The sequence below is a fragment of the Canis lupus genome, chromosome 28, assembly GCF_011100685.1.
Source record: "Canis lupus familiaris isolate Mischka breed German Shepherd chromosome 28, alternate assembly UU_Cfam_GSD_1.0, whole genome shotgun sequence".
Classification (NCBI taxonomy): Eukaryota; Metazoa; Chordata; class Mammalia; order Carnivora; family Canidae; genus Canis; species Canis lupus.
In genome coordinates this window covers 2,760,141-2,781,518 of record NC_049249.1, presented here as the reverse complement: position 1 = coordinate 2,781,518, position 21,378 = coordinate 2,760,141, and positions in this window count along the sequence as shown.

The following is a 21,378-nucleotide window of genomic DNA, read 5'->3' as shown; positions in this document are numbered from 1 at the left end:
GAGCTCGGCGCACTCTCCTGGGCGCGCAGTTGCTGTTACTGTCCCGGGGAGCCCGAGGGCATCCCCGCCCTCCTGGGTCCTGCTCCAACTCCCCGCGAGCCCCTTTCCGCCCGGGAAGGTCGGTGCAGCTCCTGCGTCTCCGGGACGGGGCTCTCCTGTCCTGGGGACACTCGCCCCGGCCTCAGCCCGGCTCCTCGCGGGGCCCCTCCCCCTTGGAGGCCTTTTGTTCCTTTATTTCTTTTTCCCCGTCTTCCTACCTTGATAGATGCGCGAACTCTTCTCACTGTTGCATTCCAGCTGGTCTCTCTTTGAATCTCAGGCCGAATTCATAGATTTTCAGGATAATTTGAAGGTTTTCTAGGTAGTTTGGTGGAGACAGGTGATTTGGAGACCCTACTCCTCCGCCATCTTGCTCCTCCCCCCCGGATCATTGTCATTTTAAATAAACTTTTCCAGAGGAGAAATCAACTATCGGCGGGCAATACAAATTCCTGTCGATTTTATTCCATCGACTGTAAGCAGCCTCTTCGAATATTCTGACCATTTTTTTATTTGTGTTTGTCCTTTATTGAACAAAGGAGCTTTTCATATATTTAGGATATGGGTCTTGCATCCATTATGTATGTTAGTAATACTAACTTGTTTCTGTTTTTTAACTTCTTAAAGTAAGGTCTATTACTTCTTTTAACCTTTTTAAATGTTTTCGATTTTACAGTTTTGAATGTTGATGTCATTGTATTTGTCAATCTTTATGAGTTTAGAATGTATTTATTTTAGGCCTTTCCTACTTCTGAGTCATAAACATTCTCCTTTCTAATTTTTTTAAAGTTTTTTTTTTTTTTATTGTTTAACTCTCTAACCCATCTGGAACTTATTCTTATAAATGGCATGTAAGGTAGAGACTTTTAGTTTTTTCTAAGTTTATTGCTAAAAGTTCCCATACAATTATATTAGATAGTTCATTTCTTTCCATTGATCTTAAATATTATTGTCATGTATTAACTACCCCCATATATGTGAAAATGTCTATACTTCTATTCTCCCATGTATTTATCTATTCTTGTATATTGTTTTACATTCCTTGCCTTTCCAATAAATAACGATAGGCAATAAGGAAAGTAGTTGCTTATTTTCCTTTTTCAAAGGAAGTCTGTCTGCCCTCATCAGTTGACATATGCTGACCATAAAGTGGTCATTGATTTATGGCAAGTATTACATTTTAGAGGAACATGTCCCCCCTCACAATGCATTGTGTCCAAACTGATGTCTCAGCCATGTTTGTAGGAGATTCTTTCCCTGCCGACTGTGTAGGTGGCTTCTGGGATGCATGGTATGTGAAGGGCTCACCGTACCATGAAGCAGCTTGCTTGTCTGAGGTAACATTGTGTGGGATATAACACGTGGATGAGGAGCCTCAGGGCCCTCAGGTAGTGATGATGACCAAGACCCTGCAGGCAGAAAAGGCAAACCAACACCCAGAGCACACGTCAATCATGGTCAGGATGATGTTTGCTCTAGCCAGGGTAGAGGGATTGATAGAATCAACGTATGTACTTTCTTGCTCTTGACTGACAATAATGGACCTTGGAGAGCACTGAGGCTATGGGGGTCCTCAGCAGTGCCTCCAGGCCCAGTGGCTAGGGATGAGGGCAGCCACAGGTGGTGCCTGGGGCTGGTGGTGTGCACTTAGCTGCAGGGGCCAGTGGCATGTACCCATGTAGTGACAGGAGCCAGTGACAGACATATGTGGGGCCAGGGCAGGCAGTGAGGTCTGGAGCCATCTCCAGGCTTAGTGGCAATGATGGAGGCCCTGTACTCTCCTGTGGCTACAAGTTCCTCCCCCATTGTGCACATTGCAGTGGAGGTGGGGGACAGGCATCAGGCCAGCAGTATGCAAGTACACAACTGGAAGGGCTAGTTCCGAGTCTACACATAGCACTGGGGATGAGAAAGCTGGCTTTTTGCATTCATGGAGCCACAGAGGTCTGAGCATGCTGCCTGGATGATCCCTAGGCTTGGTGTGTATGGGGATCGGGGTTTGAGTACTCAGGCACCTGGTATCAGTAAACACAAATACCTGTAGGGAGAAAGCTGGTTCATGGTGGCTTTGCTGGCCATTGGTTTCATCAGTGGTGAAATCTGCAGAATTTTTTTTACAAAGTAGGTGTCTGTGAACTGCAAGTGGTTGGGAGATTAGAATAAGAACCCCATTAGATAGCACAACTCACATCTACTAACAAGAGACCTTCTTAACACCCATGTCCTCTGGGAGGCTGATTTATTTGTTTATTAAATGTGGCTTTCCCTTCTGGAAAGGCTCTGCAAGGAATCTGTGCACATGAAACTTTTATTTTACTGTCCACCTATTACAAATAGTGCCTTAGGAAAACAATCAGATTTTCTCATGTGAGAGGGTATATGTAAGAAGGTGTGCCTATATTGCAAATTAGGCGGTGTATTTGAAATTTACTCTGAGGGGATCTGGGTGCTTTTCTAAAAGCCCAGTCAACTTTCAGAGCAGCAAAAAACAAAGTTACCAGAAGAAAACAGTGCATGAGGATGAGTAGCACTGTGAATTTTTTTCCATATTTGCTAATGTATCTCTTCAGCAATGCCAGGTTAACCAGTTCCTTGGCTTATGATTCTGGAATTATATTTCTTTCTTGTTCTATTTCTTCAAAATAAAAGGAGCTTTCAAATCTTGGAGAGACTAAATTAAGAAGGAATTTTAATAGAACCCATATCATTTTGCTGTTGCCTAGTTGGCTGAGAAAGGAAGAAAGGGTGTCTCTTCATTGGAGATAAGCCCCATTTCAAAAAAGCCATAAGCTACCTGGGGCAAAGGAAAACTAAAAGATAGCTGTGTTGAATGAATGTTGAAACCAGAAAAGGAATAGATCCGAAGGAATATGATTCTGCAGCAAGCAGTCAGACAGTTTGTACAAACCATTGGTAAACAGAGTACATCGGAGGCCAGCCTGAACCTAAGGAATGATATCTGGTTCCATCTCACCCGTGTTAGGTTTCCATGGCCACCATAACCGATCACCAGACTCAGTGGCTTCAAACACTGCAACTTTGTTGTCTTCTAATTCTGCAGATTGAAAGGCTGACATGGGTTTCCCTGAACTAAAATCAAGGTGTCAACAGGAGTGCTTTCCTCCTGGAGGCTCTAGGGAAGGATCTCTTTCCTTGCATGGATCCATTTTCCAGTTTCTAGAGGATGTCCTTGGCTAATGGCCCCTACCTCCATCTTCAAAGCTTATAACATTCCACCTTTGACTCTGTTCCCCTAACCCTGCTCTCATCATGACATCTCTCTCTATGACCACAGCCAGGAGGTTCTCCAATTTGAAGACCCACATGATGATATTGGGTCCACCTGGGTAATCCAACCAATCTCCCCGTCTCACAATCCCTAATAACATCTGCAAAGTCCTTTTTTCCATGAAGATAACAACACATTTTCAGGTTCCAAGAATTAGGACATGGGCATCTGTGGGACCATTATTCTGCCTACCATATCACCCAATGTGACACATCATAAGGAATTTATGAGAATGAAAAGTGAGACAGTTACATCCTCAAACAAATAACTGGGTACCTTTGTTTCAGTTACACCTGAACTAAAGGTAGTCTCTGCGTGGTTGGGGTTTACGCAGTATATTCCTACAGCAGTATGTTATCTAGACCTATCTGTCTGCAGAGATGGACCTAGACCTAGATAGTCCTACGTAGACCTCCAAACAGACTACTTTTGGTGCATAGTGGGTAAAATGAGGGCCACAACAAGAAGAAGGAGAGATAGGGTGTCCTGAGGACAATCTTGAACACTTTGGGTAACTTTAGAAGGAACCAGCTGGTAGAAGGTTCTGCATGGGGTGTGCACCGAAAAGGCTAGCAAGGCCAAGGAACACTTGGGCAGGCTTGAGGCAGGGAAACAGTGTGGGGGGTGAAAAACAGGGAGGTTGGTGGATTTTAGGATGATTTTATTCTAGGGTCCAAGTCTCCGAGGGATCTGAAGTAACATCCTTCTCTAAGCTACTCTGAGATGAGGGTACTTTGACATGAGCATCACAAACAGAACAAAGTGTGCCTATGGTGTTTTCTGTTAAACAAACTATCCTACAAGCTATTCCCTTAGCAAAAGGACAATTTGGGCCCACCTAGGGACCCATTTTACCAGAGATAAGATTTTTGGGTAGAAGTCAGTGAAAATATCAGTGAGGGTGACAAGACATGAGAGACACCTAACTCTGGGAAATGAACAAGGGGTAGTGGAAAGGGAGGTGGGTGGGGGGTTGGGCTGACTGGGTGACAGGCACTGATTTCCTGGCACTTAGTGGGATGAGCACTGGGTGTTATGCTATATGTTGGCAAATTGAACTCCAATAAAAAAATAAAAATTAAATAAAAATTTAAAAAATAAAAAAAAGAAGTCAAGGTAGAGAACATTCCAACCTTTGCTGCTTAGTCAAGTGATTTCTTACTTATAGTGCCCAGCTGGCTGCTGAGATGAAAACAAGGACCCCTTTTGTTCCTAGGTAAGGCTGGGCTATCCTTGAACAAATACTACTCAATTGAGCTGGATCACAAGAAAGGGGGATTGTGTGGTTGACATCTTCCACCAAAACTGTCTCCAATGAGTAGATTATGTGCAGGGTCTGCCAGCCTATCTGGGGCTAGTGTTCTTGAGCCTTTGGGTAATCTTTCCATGCTGAGATCTCATTAATCTTACACAGTGATGGGAGGCTTGTTTCAAGGATACAATGAAAAATGGGTCTTACAGATAAGCAGGTAAACTCAGCATGGGGATTAGAGCCTATCTGCTCAGAACACCTGTGCATAGTAACTTCTGTGCTCTGGCAGGCTCCTAGAAGGGGAGAGATACAGGGGAATTATGACCAGAAGGGCTGTGGTCTAACAGTTTCATGGGCCCAGGGGCACAAATCTTAGGGAGGCATCAGAGTGGGATACAGGAAAGGACTAGACACACCTTTCCTGGTTTGTACCACCAAATTCCGTTAGTGTCTCAGGTATGAAGCACACGAAGAAGAGAAATTAGGACCACTGACAGGCAAGGCAGCAGTTTGTCAGGGAGAGAACAGGGGCTGGGAATCCAGGGGGCAATCCAGGTCCTTCCCACCTCTAGCCAAAGGCTCTGGGTTCAGGTCACTGACTCTCCCAAGCTCTAACTTTAGAAGAGTCTCTGCCAACACCACCACCACCCTGCCCCTGCAGGAGTGCTGGAATAATCAATTGGCTCTTAGGACAGGACTACGATGACTCCCTTCCAAATATAAGCCCCTCCAATGGGATGCAGTATCAGAGGGATTGTTAAACATCCCAGATTTCCTGTCTTGCCCCTCCCTGTGCCTCCCCCACAAGTATACACGTGGACAGGCACACACATACCACTTGCACACAATTTATCTATACATCTCTGCGGCATGCACTAAGTTTCACTCTCTCGGTACATTTCTGGAGGAGGAAAAAAATCCAAACTTTTTCTAGTTGTAATCACAAAATCAACATGTGTCTGTAGATACAAAGATAAAGGAGATGTTTACAAAGTAAATCTGTAGTCAGAAGTAAATACTTGGGGCATGAATAATGAAAAGACCAAAATAGTGCCAAAAATGTATTCTAATTGAATATTTGTAGCTCATTTCCAACTGGCAAAAAAAAAATGTCATGAATAAAAAGATGAGAGATAAAGCATGACTCTCCACTGGAATTGGATGACACCACAAAATCTGTTTCTTATATACTCTCAGGCTATGATATATCGGGTCTCTACTTTTTGTTGTTGACATTTGGAAGTGAATCGTATATACATATGAAAGCTTGAAATGCTCATCATTTAAATTAATCGCATTTTCCCTTTTCAGAAAAGCCTCCAATGCTCTTTCATGCCAAACTTTGGACTGAAAGTTTCCTCTGAGTGCCAATTAAGACCAAAGAGACAGTAGTTTTGATAGTTAAATTAAAAAAATTTTTAAATAAAGGCATATTGAGGCAGCCCTAAACCCTGATAGAAAGGGTATATGTTGGTATAATCTTTCTGAAAAGTAACCTGAAATATCCATAAAAGGCCTTAAAATCTCCACTTCTTTTAACATATTATTCTATTTCTAGGAGACTAGAAGCTTGGACAAATACATATGAGAAATGCCTCACATGGAGATTCAACGCTAACCAGCTCTTTACAACAACGAATACAATCAACATTTATTCAGAGAATGATGTCTGTCATTTTTTTCAACAAATGAGATAGAAACAAAAAATCCTGCAAATACTAAACTCCTTATACTTTAGGTATCTGTATGAGTTTGTGTTTATAATCACATTTCATTCATATACATGTAAGTACAATGAAAGCAAACTGGAAAGATAAACAAAACCCCACTAATGTATGCACTGAATTTGCAAGTGATTCTACTTATTTTGAGTATTTTAATTACTTGAGACTTTAGAGTATTTATTACATTCACAATTAGAAAAATAAGCTATTTTAATTTTGAATGCACTCATTGAAAATTTGGAAAATAAATGAGAAAATACAAAGATAAAAATCACCACTAGAATGCTAATATAGAGGTTACATCATTATGTATTTTCTTAGCTTTGTTCTAGATTTAGATGGATTAGAAATAAATATAAATGAATATTTTGTAGAAATGCAGACACAGGTACACATATGGGCATACATACCCGAATTTTTTATTTTAATTGATGGAAAATAGTTCCTCAAACTGATGTGACTGTGGTTATCCATACAAAGTTTCTTATTCTTTTTTTTTTTTTTTTTTTTTTTTTTTTTTTTCAAAGTTTCTTATTCTTAAATGTGTAACTTGTTTGCAGGTATTTTGCTACTGTGACAACACAGTGATGAAATCTTGACCCATGACTCCTTGGGTATCAACCAGAGAAGGTTGATACTTCTGGATAAAATAAATGAAAAAATGATGAGCTGAAGTACATGCACATTTAAATGTGTATCTACACATAAATAGCCAGAGTGGTGTGAGGAGCAAATGCAGAAGAGAACCTGTAAGGGAACCCTCTTTAAAATCCAAACTCCGTGCCCCTAGCGGTCAGGGAAGATGTGCTCCACAATAGAGGTCTTACTGAGGACACTTATCAGGAATTGCTCATCTGCATCCTGAATCTTTCTTTTCCTTGGAATCCTTCCTGCACCCTGTCACTTCTGTCTACTACATATGGGATACTTCTTTCAGTTTTTGATAGCAGAGCTTTCTATTTTTTGCTTTGTTCCATAGACAGGACTTGAATTTTCACTGAGAATTTATTAAACCCCAGAAAAGAAAACGTGGGAAACATAAAATAGCATGCTTCCTGAGAGATGCTCCTGTTCTCTTTCCTGTGAGGAGGCCCGACACCCTGTTAGGTGGCTCTCTGATCTCAGGAGGCAGCCCACAAGTGCTGTCTGAGCCACACTTGCAGCCCTGGCCACATTCCTGAGACTGCTCTCCTGTCTCTTTCACTCTACCCCTCACTGCAGACATTCAAAAGATCAAGAGATGGCTTATCACCTTAGCTGGGCCTGGAGACCTGGGTGGGCTCTGCTTCCCAGAGGTGGGAGCCAGCAGCTGGAGCCTGTGGTGACTGCCCAGCCCTCTCCTCGGTGGCAGCGCTACATTCCACCCTTCTTTCCAAGTTGACCTTCTCTGTTTCCCACATTTTTCACACATTTGTTTCATATCATTTTCCTCTCCCCAACCTATTTCAATTTAAAAAAAAAAAAAAAGCTCATTTTCATCTTATACCAGTATCTCTAGCATGTGTAGACTATTGTAGTTTATGAGTGCCCAGGGATGGCCTGCTAAGAGATCTAGAATGCACAGGTGTATTGAGACCCCAGCCCCAGTGTTCTAGAAAAACAGATTCTCTTGAAAAAAGAATAGACAACCACAGGCTCTTTTTAACCAGATACCCTTTAAATCCCAGACATTTTACATATTATTTCATTTAATGGTCCCACCATTTCTCTGAGACAGATATTATTCCCGTTTTACAGATGACAAATACTGAGTTCAGAAAGGTAGAATAACTTGTCCAAGATCACTGAGTTTGTCAGTGCTGGAGCAGGGATGCAACCAGATATGACTTTCTCCACGGCCAACGTTCTTTCCACTATTTCCTTTTGCCTCCCTGTGTCTCAGCTATGAGAACTTGTCTAGATTTCTCTTACGATGAAAAAGGGTAGGGGCAGATGAACATGACAGTTATTATTATAAAGTAGCATGAAGTCTCATCTCCTTTTTCTTAATGGACAGAATATTATTCTTTTGGTTCATTAGGGAATTTATGGCTATTTCTCTTGTGTGTTCAGCATCTCAGCAAGAGATTTTAAATCATTTCAGCTTGAATTCTAGACAGAGGACAGTGTTAAAGCCTTTTAAGAAGGGTTGACAAGGAGGGAAAACTGATGCCTGCCCAGAGTCATCCCCTCCTCTGAGTTGTGCAGTTCAGACTGGATTAAATTGGACATCAGGAGACCAGGCTCCAGTCCAGGTCCTCCTGCAAGAAGTCCTTGTGAAACACAGCCTCTCTCAGCCTCAGTCTCCCTCTCAGTGAAATGGTGAGGGTTCAACCATCTGGAGGGCAATAAGCAGGTTCTCATTCCCATGCCAATTCTGTGTGGCCCTAGGTCCCCAGAATGCTGTGTGGGGAAGAGTGCTAAGGCTCTAAGGGAAGGGGTCTGGACAGTGACAGAGCTCATCTGCTTTGGGGCACATGCATCTTCCATTCCTTAGGTTAGGAGACCACTGAGATCCCTTCAAGTTATGACATTTGTGGCCACATAGATCTGCCTCTTTGGCCTTGTGTAAATTCAGCAGCCTCATAAACTTAAGTGTACTTGGCCCATTCTAGGTATGAGGCATCATGGAAGGTGAAAACAAGAGACTGATGAGCTGTTCTCTCCATGGGGCACAGAGGAGTTAAAGGGGGAGCCGCTGCCAACTCCTTTCACACTGCAGCCAGGGCTGGAGTCATTCTGCTGTGTTTGAAGCTATGATTCAGGAATGTCAATGTTCTTCAGTGGTAAAATAAAATAAAATAAAATAAAAATAAATAAATAAATAAATAAATAAATCTTGGCCTTTTACTTTAAAACAAATATCTTACAGAATAAAATAAAACCTATTCACATAGTTTTTTAAAATAGGGCAGGAAACTTCGAAGAAGTTTAGTGCTTGCCCAACCTGCTCTCTCCCAAAAGCCTACATGAGCTCCCTCTTTTCTGGCATTAGTGGAACCCCATGGAAAATTCAGGAAGCAGCAGTAGGAAGAATACCAGGAAAGTGATGACAAAATAGTTCAACAGGGAAAGAAGAAAGGATGGAGGTCCCAGGAACTTGTTACCACTGGACACACTTGACGCTAAAAGCCAAGCCAGGACCCTAGGGAGCTCTTGAGAAGAGCCCAGGGCTTCCAAGGGGGATTAGGACCAAGTTAACATGAACTCTGTTGAACAATTTGTCTAAGGGAGAGCCATTTGTGTTGGTGGGGATGGCAGAGAGGAAACCTCTTTGTCTCCTTCCTGCATAAGCCCATGGCTATTCATTAGCTATGGTCTCTATCACCTTCTCTATGGCATTCAGGTCAATATATTCATTTAGTAAGTATTTACTGAGCATCATGAGGTGCCAAGTATGGTGTAAATTCCACAATCCATTCATTGTCCCACAAGTATCTCATGACTATTTTGCCCATGACTGCCTTAAGTCTGGTCCCCTTCTGTCCATGTTAGCAAGTCCTACTAGCATCACTCTGTGATCCAAGCTGGAAGCTGGACATCATTCTCCTTTCCTCTCCAGCTCACTCTTCATCACGCAGTCATATCTAACACCTGCCACTCTAGGACCAACTCAGAATCTGGCCTGAGTTGTCTCTTCTCCATGCTGTTAGAGCAAGGACTCACCAGTCTTGCAGCATCTGCTTCCTATTCTGAAAGTAGAAACTTCTGATGCCTTTCCCATGGGCTTGGAAAGCAAGCCACCCTAACTTGCCATGGTGCCAAAAGGCTGAGGTTCTGGGGGCAGCAACAGAGTTCAGCCCCTATGAGCATGGTCAGTGCTGCTGAAGCTGCAGGGCAGGTAGGGCCTCCAGATGCAGCCGGTGTGGCCACAGGGGTCACACCAGACCAGCTCTGGGTTGATTTGGGCAGTCATCCTGCCTATGGCTGAGATTCTTTTGTGCTTGACCATTGACTAAACACTGTTCCATGGCCTTCTCAGGGGTTTTCTGAATTGCCCAACAGCCTTTCAACAAATCCCTTTCCTTGATATGATCAGCCAAAGTCAGTTTCTGTTGCATGCAAACAAAGATCTTGCCCAGACAAGTATTAGACTTCTGGGTGTCATTTCCTGGTGAAGAGAAGGGGGAGACAGAATCACCAGTGATGCCTGGGATGTGGTCTCAGCATCAAGGACTGCGACAGACAAGGCACAGGTTGAGACTATGCAGTGGCAGGTGGAGCCAGAGAGGGAAATATGAAATCTGGAGAAGTGCTCAGGGCTGAGCCAGAGAGGTGGGATCTGACATGAGACCCCAGGAGTGCTATGAAATGAGATGGGACCTTGTGACCAGAGCAGTAGGTCAGGAGGCAGAAGCACAGAATAAAGGAGCCAAGAGCACAGGCAGGGAAGCTCCAAGTATCCTGCAGAAGCTCCTGGGTCAAACTCATGGCATCAGAAATTAGTGGAGCTCCTATCACAACCTTGGTTCCCTGTGACTTCACCCCCATCCCCCATGTCTGCATCCACCCTGTCTTGCTCCTCAGTTTTCCATGAGTCCAAGCCTCAGAATATTCCACACACAGCCTCACTCTGGCCACACCTGCTTGTGGGGTCATTTCAGTGATGTCAGTCCTTCCTGCTGGACTCCACCAAGTTGTAAGAGGGAAGAGACCACAACTGTGTTGACTCACCACCACATCTCCAGTGCAGGCTATGCAGTAGACACTCCATAACCATTTGTAAAAGTAATGTCTGAGGGGGAAATGTCAATTGCTACAGTAACAATTCGCGCCATCTTAATATTCCATCCTCATAGGTTAGAGAAGTAGTGCCTATTGTCCCTATCTTATAGTTGAGAAATCTCATGCAGATAAGGTGATGTCTTTGGCCCAAGGTCATTTGACCTTGGCCCAGGTCTGTCCTCACCCATGTTCTTCAATCTCCTGACAGCCTGTGCACTCAGATGTAACACAATGCAAGGGACCCAGGAGTTGTATTAGGTACCACCTCTTTCTACCTATTGACTTTTGGGAAGTCACTCTCCCTCTCTTTTCTAATTCACAGCCAAGGAAGCAAGTCTGAAACAGGGTGTGAGGCTGGTGCAGGTACTGCCCACAGGCCAGCTTTCTTTAGCCAGCACATTGTTTTCCTTGGATTTGAGTGCCCTGGAAAGCAAAAGCACTATAGTTTTTAAGCTTCTCACCCCATGCAACCCTCCATTTTTAATTCTCAAGATTTAATTCAAGCCTTAATGTTACCTGGTTGGAGTTTATAAGTTTTTGGACCCCTAAATTAGTTGCCTCTGTACTCAAATTACTCATGACTGCACAGACATTCTTGGCCCTTCTCTCCACCCAATTTCTTGATGAATACAGGTTCTGCTAGGGCCCAGGATCCAGGGCCAAACAAAGGCAATGTTTCAGTACAACAATCTCTTGTGTTATGTCAGTGTATGTGAATGTTATTTTGAGTATTTGGGGGATAAGCACTCAAAGATGTGTTGGAACCCTCAGGAAAAAGAAAAGACGCCTACAAAAATACCTCATATTATTGAGAGGAATTTAAACCATGTGTTTTTGCTTCTTTTACTGATTCTTTTACAAGTAAACCGTTAAAACGCACTCCTCCAAGAGCTGTTTGATGTCCCCAGAGCTCCCAAACATTTTACAAGCTGTTTTCCTTAGAACCAAAGGATATGTTCAACTTATTTAAAAGATATGGAATGCACCCAAATCTGAAAGATTCTTTCACAGCCTTTGAATTGGATGCAATAAATTGCCTGCTCTAACTCTCCATGATGGATAAATTTGTAACTGTCCTTGTGAAACCAGTCTGATGTGGTTTCTGGGAGCATTAGAAGGAATGTCCACGGCAGGGGCCAGGACCTTAGAAAAACTACGAAGTTTGTAAATATGACTTCTCCGATGCTGGGTCTCATTCCCTAGGTGGGACTTGCTATGGAGTCCGCAGCAAATAATTGAAGGCCCACGTAAATAACCTGTTCGTCTTAAGGATTCCCTCCTTGTATTTGTTTCACAAATTTGTTTTTACAAATACATGCCATTTATTTTTCCATTCTAAATAACAGAGAATAATCATTTCACTTCACGGAGCAGATTTAAGTTCAGCAGAAAGTAAAGACACTTCACAATTTCAACAGCCTGCTCTATCTTGTCCAGACGCAATGTGTAACCTCAATTTGGTTCATGCAAAAGAGCTTACCATTTTCCCATCTCCCCTTTCTGGGGCTTTTAACAGACCTGTTTCCCTCCCATGGTATTATTTATTTATCCTGAAAATTATATTTACAAAATAGCTTAAACCTCCATTTGTACAGTTGATTTCGTCTTTGCAAATTCCCCATGAATTTTCTTATATATGTCTTACTTCTTTTTCTTATGATAGCTCTGGAACAACCTTCTCATCATCCCATCATTCAGAGATGATAAATAAAGCCCCGTGTAAGAAGTTAGTAAGGACAGAGACTCAGTTTCCTTGATTAAAAAAGGAACTACACCTCCTATTATAGGGTTTTCTTTTTCTTTTTTTAAAAAATTCAATTAGCCAACCTAGAGTACATCATTAGTTTTGAATGTAGTTTTCAATAATTCATCAGTTGCATATAACACCTTGTGCTCATCATAGTGTAGGGTGTTCAAGCACAAAATATTACTGGGGCACCAGAGCATGGTAAATCTCCCCCATGAACATTTGTGATTGAGTCCATGAATGAATCTCTAGCACTAAGGAAGTTGGAGAAGGACAGGGTGGGGGGAGGGTACTTGAGAGGAGGGTATCCAACCAGCCTATTGTAAGCTCAACCCAATGGCAGGACTAGTCTCCTTGGGGAGCTGATGAGAAGCCCACACGGTGAAAGAGAAAATTCAGGTAAGGCTGAACAGGTCCACTATACTTCAAGAAAAAATCAATTAGTCAAATTAAGAAACTTTTAGAAATGCCTAATTGTGTGCAGTACAAAATTGCCTTGGGCACCTGGTTCTTTTCACAGTGAACAAGCTGTTTAGAAAAAAGCCAGTACTTTGCAGTAATTACTGGTTACCCAATACTTTGTGAAAGGCCTTCATGTCTGCAGTGTCTTGTGATCCAGTGTGGAATTGTAGCTTGGGTTGTGCATTGAGATGGGATGACAGAGAATATAGTACTCTCCTGCCCTCCTCCACATCCGGAGAGCAAGAACAGGGTAACAGTGGACTCCAAGTCCCCAAGACCTCTGAACCCAGTAAAGAGTGGCAGAGTAGTACAGTCCTGAGGCCCCTAACAAAAGCTCCACCAACTTGAGCTTCAGCTTAATTCCTCCAGTTCTTTCCAATCTAATGTCTCTGGACAAAGGAGGAACATTACAAGAGGTGAGGAGTTTGGCTTTCTGTCTGTCATCCAGCAAAATAGACCTCTTAACATTCAGGAGGGGCCAATACTTGGAATTGTTATGCAAAACATCATTAAAACAACAACAACAATAGAAAGGATGTTTTGAAGCCTCAGATTATAAAAGGTTCAATACTACCCACACAATTCTGGAGGATCACTCACCTCATTGTCCATTTCTGAGGAAGGGAGTCTCAGAAGCTCTTTTTTTGTTCAGCCTTGAATTCCCAGACTCTGGTGCCATTGGCATGCCTCTCAACCAGCTGCCCATTCTCTTATTTCTCTTAGCATCCAGCTATATAGTCATCCAGTTTTCTTGTGTAGGATCCTGCTTCTACCTTCCTACTTGACACTTCCCCACAGTACGGTCATGCGTGCACACATACACATGTGCTCCTCGAATCCATCCTTTATGTATTATAACAATGACCCTTGTTGCTTAGAGAAGCTCTCACTGTTGAGAGCATCAGAACCTTAGCCATCATGTCTTTCTCTCATGTGTGCTCCCATATATGGTTCACCCCACCAATGACTGGGTCCATATCACCTACAGACACAGATTTAGAGCCAGAGAAGCTCGTGTCCCAATCATGTCTGCACTGTGTTATGTCTGTGAGACCTCAAATAATTTCTTGGTCCTCTAGCCCGATTTTCATTTAACATGAAGACAATTTATTTAACTCAAATGGTTGTTGACAAGTATTAAGTGAGATTATCCATGCCAGGACCTGACATTTGGTATGCATTGAGCAGAAGTCCCTGCTGTCTCTGTGTTCATCATGACCATGCATTCACCTTCCACCTCAATAGAAGGCATTTTAAATATCAGGACTGGGACTTCTCTGGCTTCTCACAAACAAAGTAATTCCCTATAATGTTAAGCCTTCCAGATCCTTGGAAGGGATTCCTCTTCCAGAGTCATGTGCTGCAGGATCAAGGACCAGCTCTCTCATTTCAGAGCAGACTTATCTTCCTCATGTCTCTGGCATGTGCATCAGGAGCCCTGCCAGGCCTTCTCAGCTCTGACTGGCTGGAAACCATAGCACCTTGACCGAGGTAGGTCAGGCTGCCCTTGCTCTCATCCGGTTCAGCCCCAACCTACCCTTCACACTCAGCCCAGTGTTGCCAGTTTGAACTCTAATGTCTAGGAATCAAAAAAGTTCATTTCCAAAGTAGCTGAAGGAGAGAGTCTTATTGGTAATGTCCAGGACAAAGCACAATAGTTAAATCCTAATGTGACTCAACTCTGTCAAGGTATTCCTTGAGAAATGGGGGGGGAGGGAATCTCTATTTTTTTAAAAGATTTTATTTATTTTATTATTATTTTGTTTATTTATTCATGAGAGACAGAGAGAGAGAGAGAGAGAGAGAGAGGCAGAGACAGAAGCAGAGGGAGAAGCAGACTCTCTGCAGAGAGCCCGATGTGGGCCTTGATCTCAGGACCCCGGGATCATGACCTGAGCCAAAGGCAGATGCTCAACCACTGAGCCACCCAGGTGCCTCAAGAGTCGGCATTTTTGTTAGTGTTCACCATATCCCTGATGGCCCTCTCCCCAGCCCTCATTTGCTAGGGTCACAGTAACACAGTACCACAGGCTGGGGGCTTAAGCAACAGAAGTTTCTTGTCTTATAGATCAGAAAGCTAAGAGTCTAGGGTAAGGTGGTTTTCTCCTGAAGGCAGTAAATAAAAGATCTGCTCCAGTCCTCTCTCCTTCACTTGTAGAGGGACATTTCTCCCTGGGTCTTCACATGGTCTTGAGCTTACCTATGTCCAAATCTCCTCTTCTTATAAAGACCCCAGTCCTTTTGGATTGGGACCCACCATCATGACTTCATTTCAACTTGATTACTTTGGTAAAAATTCTATTTCCACCCAAGGTCACATACTGAGATACCCAGGGTTAGGGCTCCAACACATCTTTGCAGGTTGGGGGGGGGCCGGAGCACAATTCTATCCAAAATACTGTCCTTCACACTGGTAAGGCCTAAACCATTCCTGATCCTCACTTCATCACCCTGCACATTATCCCTGATCCTCATTTACTTCCTAGCTTCCACCCCTCTTATATCTCTTCAAAATATCTCATCAAAATTCTTAATTTTCAAAATAACTTAGTTAGCCTTCCGTGGACTGAAGTAGCTCCCTACCATACCAACCCAGAGCAAAGTAGCACCAGGAGGTCTTGTCACTGATCCAGGTGTTCACACTCCATGTGACTAGAACAGGGCAGGGGCAAGCCTTTAGGATGGACTGTTTCCAAAACCACAGACACATAGAGCAAGAAGAACAAAATTGGAAGGACTTCATGGGCACCAAGCTGGGAAGATGCAGGGCATGTCCAGAGATGGCCCTGTTGGGTAAGGTTTGTGGCTGGTAGCCAGGAAGCTTAGGATGGGTGCTCTCTCATGGACATTGCAGTGTGCTGTGACATGTCAAGGTGTGTCATGCAGGATCCATGTGTACTATAGTCTTCTGAACATTTTTCTGTCATGTGAACACCAGGCCCCAGAGCTATTGCTCTTTATCTTCTGCAAAATCCAAGGGTCAGTGGTGCATACAGACAGGCCACTTCTGTGAGAAGGCTGAGCTCACTGGGCCCTCCCCCTGCCAGGCAGTTACTTTCCTCTCAGTGATGGTACAGACCAGATGCCTCGGCCCTCTGAACTCCCCATCTCCCCCTGCTCAAGAGTGCAACCCTCTCCTGCTCAGCAAGACCATAGAAGCCCCTGGAAGGAAACATTGATATCTTCCTTATCTATATCAGTGGGTTTTCCAGTCTCTGTGTCCATCTGTGGACCTTACCCTCTACCCCCATTGCCAACTCAGGCCTCCCCCCTAGTTTCAAGCCCCCTACCCTACATCTTTTCTGGAATAAATGATAATGTTTATACATGACACTGAGATTTGGAGTGATTATGTCGATTTTGCCTCTATTTTCCCAAACATTGTACAATGTGGTCATATTATTTTACTATAAAAAAGTATATTAAAAAGGATGCCTGGGTGACTCAGTCCATTGAGCATCTGACTCTTGATTTCAGCTCGGGTCATGATCTCAGGGTTGTGAGATGGAGCCTCATGTTGGGCTCCACACTGGACTTGTAGTCTGATTAGGATTCTCATTCTCTCTCTCTCTCTCTCTCTCCCTGTGCACCTTAATTCCCCCTTCTAAAAAAAAAAAAGTACATTAAATAGATTTTAAAATGTAATCATTGAGAGCACAAGCTTGAATGGTCCAAAAGGATAAACAGGCAGCCCACAGGCCCATGGTCAGGGCATGTGTAGAGGTACTAGATACTGCCAGGTCCACAGGCAGGTCAGGGACATAAATGCCCAGTGTGCCAGAACCTCCAAGTGTCTGTGGGTCAACTTTGACACACCTGCTATTGGCTCAAAGCCCTTATTGTCACAGACCATAACCTCATTATGGCCCTGCCCTCAACCCTGCTGTGGTCTGGACATTTGCTGGCCAGACACATCAATCAAACAGAAATAGGCCTGCAAATGCAGTTGAATTACATATTTGACGGTGAAGTGCTACTTGTCTTAATCCAGGAGACTTTGATTTTAAGAATCTTGAGAAGATAAATATAACTGAATAAGCAGAGAGTTTTGAGGCAGCTGTCCCAGTGTCCAGAACAACATCCAGAGAGACGGGTCATGGTGGGGGGTAAGGGAAGGTTGTGCTTTCTCTCTTAGCTCTCTTTCTGAAAGTAATGCTTTTGAGGCTAAATGATCCTGAGAAGACTGTACACTAGATAGAACACAGATGGTTTTAGGTTCTTGATGATGTTCATGGACTCCTGTCTTTGAATACTTTCTTCCACTTCTCACCGGTGGGGAAGCCTCTGATATGCTTTGTTTTGAAGAGAAGCTCTTTGCTATGTAGGAAAAGTTGTGAATGGGCTCTCCTGGGCAATGGATGGCAGTGGGCTGGATGCTGCAGAATCCCCTGGGCTCAGCAAAATTAATCAACAAGGCAAATCAGAAAGCCAAAATTCCTAATCAAGACCCCATTCTGAGGAGCATCAGGAGCTTGAGAACTCTGGGAAGCCCATACCAAAGACCAACTCTTAGCAATAGCTACATTTTCCAAGGGAAACCTCTTCCTCTGAAATGAGGGAAGCATTGGAAGCTCACTCAGTGGACCTATGCCTGGTGCTGCCTGACCTTGAGAAGGAATGGAGAGAATATATTCACCATGGCTTATCATTGTTGGTCTCGGCTCCAAGAGCCTGTTTCATTTAGTGTTAACTCAAGGGCTTTGCAAACAGAGATTTATGCTCCAAGTTACAGCTTTTGGAAGTAACATACCAAAACATACACTAGCTCCTTCTCATCCCTCCTGTGCTCCTCAAAGACTTGTCTCCAGAAGTCAGGTATCAATTTACCTACATCACCTCTAGAGTAGTTAATACTTAAGCCAGGTCAAAGAGCAGATAGCAGCTCTGGTTTAAAGCTCTGATCCTTACTTCCTGCCTGCATGTCTCTGGGTTCCTACATTCCAACCAACCCAGGCAACTCTTAACAAAATCTCCAGGTAGGGAGAACACTATGTGTTTTAGCTCTGAGTTTTCTTGAGGGCAGAAAGTGGCTTTCCCCATCATCCCCAGTGAAGTTTCCCAAACCCTCTTGCTTTTTTTCTAGGCTCGATCTTTCCAGCCTCTTAATCATTTCTGGGACCATTCCCAGCACTTTCTCTGGCCTCCCTAAATCTCTTCTTTAAAAAAAAAAATAGCTTTCCTTTTATACTAAATAAAAGCAAGCTGAAACATTCCTTGGACCCAGAAGTCTCTAGCTTTACATGGCCTGCAATTTTTCAAGAATAAAAAAATAATAATAATAAGACCAAAAAACTTCTTGGAGGAATGAGTCAGAGGCATTAAAGTAACTCCCTGTGCAGTGGGTTGTCTCCATGGGCTTGATACCTTGGCCCTGCTCTAGACATTTCACATCCTGGGAAAGGCTCTGCTGTATTACTGTCTTGGGATCCTGCCGTAGTTTACAGAAAGCACCTTCCCCTTCAAAAGCTTCTGTGTTAATCAAAGGTGATTAAAACCAGGTCTCTGCCCAGGGCATTCTTTCACAGTTCTGAACACATAAGGAAAAGCAGAGATGATTATCTGGCTGGCTCAGCAGAGATTTGCTCCTTTCTATAAAAATATACATGCTGACAAAACAACAGCTGTAGATTTACGATTTGTCTGATTTGATCACATTTCAGCACAGGAAAACCTGGCTTGTAATACTCCATCCACTAGATGGGCTGCTGAGAGAATTGTCAGGGAAGATGAGGCCCAGCCAGAGACCCAGACCAGAGATCAAGCTCAAATGTCATCTTGAACATCACCTTCAATATCCAGCTTGAATGTTCTAGTCCCCAGGCAGAACTGGGCCCCATCCTCTGTGCTCCTGCAACCCTTTGGTTGGCTCTCTTCTGGCCCATTGTGGGTTCTGTTGTGATATGCATCTGTCTACTCCATCCAAGATATCAAGAGTTCCTGTAACTTCAGTGAGGAGTCCATTATGCCTTTTCTGGATGACCAAGAAAACCAAGAGAGCTTCTCTTTCTCTCAAAGAGATGTAAAATGGGAAGAATAGGTATCTTTATTTCCATTCAAATACAAGATTCACCCAGGCTACTGACAAGGTGATTAATTCTAAATCAGATCCAAAGGCACCTTTCTTCATAGGTTGAGTTCAACTCACGGAGATGGAAGACACTGAAAGCCAGATAGGTGAGGAGATGGTCATGCCTGGTACCTTCAAATATCCAGGAGCACTACCCTCTTTCTCAGAGAGGCCTTTTGAAAGAATGCTTTCAAACTCATCAGAAATATGAAAATTAAAACAATGAGATGCTATTTTCACTCTATCAACCAATAGTTTTTTTAAGTAATAAACAATTTTGATAAGGTCAAGTTTTGATGGTTACTCTCATACACAACTTTGCATGTTTGTGTATATCAAAGGGGGGTGTATTTTGGTACACATTTTCTAAAAAACAGAATATATTCAAGGATGGTAGTCAGATATATACAAAAATATATGCTTTAATATACTCTTTAAAGATTTATTTTTTATTTTTTTAAAGATTTTATTTATCTATTTGAGAAAGAGTGAGCAACAAAGAGAGCATGAGCAAGGAGAGAGGGAGAAGCAGGCTCCCCATTGAGGAGGGAGCCTGATATGGGGCTTGATCCCGGGATCCTGGGATCATGACTTGAGCTAAAGGTAGACGCTTAACCAGCTGAGCCACTCAGGTGCCCCAAAGATATATTTTTTAAATAAGAAATTGAAAATAAGCTCAGCTGTGCCAAAAATTGGTGATACATTCATGTATGTTAAGCTATGTAGCAGTAACAACTAAATGTTGAAATTTCAATGGCCAAACAAAACTAAGGTTTGCTTCTCACTCAAAGTCTGGTATAGGTTGAGCATCTTCAGGCAGCTTTCTTCCCAAGCAGTGACTTTCAGATCTAGGCTATTTCCATCTGCCACCTGCCATCTACCATCACTGATAAGTCTCGAGCAGTATGCCAGGTATAGAGGTGGCATCCTCATTTCTACCCACATCCTATTGTTCAGAATTCAACTTAGTGGCCCAATCACACTGCAAAGGAGACCTGGAAACACAGATTGCCCAAGTGCCTAGAGAGAAGTAGCACAGAGAACCCATGGCATAACTGTCACAAATCGCTAAGTTGAAAAATGGCACATTCAGAAGAGGGAGCATCATGCAGCCATGCGAAGCATGCTCTCAAAGAGTGTATAATGAGATGTGAATATAGTCACTATCATGATGGCAAACTAAGGGGAAGTCATGACATAAACACAGATAGTGCATTATCCCGATAGCATGCATACATGGACGTGAACATGTGTGTCCCCATTTACCACCGCCATATTAACTACGTTATTTCTATGTTGAAGTAATTTTTTCCTTCACTCTTTTTCAACTTTTCCCTAAATTCTTTTTAAGAAGCACTAATCATTATTTTTATTTTATTTTAGTTAAATTCAATTTACCAACAGTGCTTATCTTATCGGCACATATCATTCTTAACAATAAAATAAGAAGTAAGTAAAAGTTATTGATTCAAGTGTGATAACTACTGATGCTACATATAACACATGTAACATGTAATAATAGTAAAGCGACTTTGAGGCAAATAGAACTATAAATATAGTTATGCCAGTTTTTAGACAAGGATCAGGGAACTTATAAAAATATTCCTGCAGCCCCCTGAGAACCACTGCCAAAGTGAGTTGTTACTGGTGGAAATATGTATGTTAAGGGAGCAGAAACTTTTCAGAATGAACTGATAATATGATATCCTGGCAAAAGAACCAGATTTGGAGCTGGAGATGGGGGTTATTTTTCACACTTTCACACATATTCTGGCTCTTGGGAGAGAAAAACTTCACCTTTCAAAGTCTAAGTGTTTTTTCCAGGGTTGTCTTGAATATACAAAACATGTTTCCAAAATGTGTTCTTAAGGTATTCCACGATGAAAGCAATCTATAACTCAGGGACAAGCTGGATTGAGTCAAGATAATAGACAGGGCTCACTGAGCTCAAGTATACTGATGTGCTTCCTAGGTCTCCAGGTAGCAGCTATAATTACTTGGTAAAGAAGCACTTTTTCCGGGAATATCTTATGGAACTAGACCTCTGATAAGCACTGTAGTGAAATGTTCATTTACTGAGATACTGAGGTTCAA